The sequence below is a fragment of the Sycon ciliatum genome, chromosome 8 (genome assembly GCF_964019385.1).
Source record: "Sycon ciliatum chromosome 8, ocSycCili1.1, whole genome shotgun sequence".
Lineage (NCBI taxonomy): Eukaryota > Metazoa > Porifera > Calcarea > Leucosolenida > Sycettidae > Sycon > Sycon ciliatum.
In genome coordinates this window covers 2446796-2447472 of record NC_088650.1, presented here as the reverse complement: position 1 = coordinate 2447472, position 677 = coordinate 2446796, and the positions used below count along the sequence as shown (strand labels likewise).

General features: G+C 46.7%; 1 long non-coding RNA gene across 1 annotated transcript in view; it reads left to right on the top strand.

Moving 5' to 3' along the window:
• Window positions 1-464: 464 nt before the first annotated feature.
• LOC135823445 (uncharacterized) overlaps window positions 465-677 on the top strand; it is a 3469-nt gene continuing 3256 nt past the window's right edge. Inside the window, exon 1 of the long non-coding RNA XR_010554707.1 lies at window positions 465-677. This exon is cut by the window's right edge and continues 188 nt beyond it. This is a non-coding gene — a long non-coding RNA (uncharacterized LOC135823445).

Sequence of the window (677 nt, the reverse complement as noted above, 5' to 3'; positions counted from 1 at the left end):
TTCTGTCGCCGCTGAAATTGACGCAGGTCAGGTGTATACCATGTCTGATTTCGCTGATCACGCTTACGCACCCAGGTTGATGACCTTTCAACTAAATCTAGGAAATGGGATTCCCATGCTTTCCAAGAAGCATCAACAGTTTCACATCCATAGAGGCGCTCAAGGAATGGTATGGTCTCGGTCTGTGCAGAGCGCGACGACATCGTGCAGACGTGTAGCATATCACGTGACAACACAATGACACACGCACACACGCAATGCCAATGCTGCGAACAAAAGATGCCTGAGTTCGCGCTAAGGCACACAGCCACAAAGCTAAAGCAGTATCAGTAATGTATGAGTAGATGGCCGTCCGTGGTCTGCCAGACAGTGAGCATTACCGGCCATTTACCACATGCATGTGATGCACGATTCGTTCAAACATTAGATCACATCGCTATTATTAATGGTCAGCACAGCTCAGTCATCCATTTCTCAAGGCACAGTCCAGTTGTCCGTTTTCGTCTCCCTGCCTTTCTCTTTTGTTTCAAACGTCTTCTAGTGTTGTTGAACAGTCCCTCTGACCTACCTTTGTTAGACGTGCATTATCTTTTCCAGTCATTGTTACTCTTTCTCTCAACTACTAATCAGTCTGTAGTGGCTACAACGCTCTCTCAGAGAGTAACAAGTTCAGCACA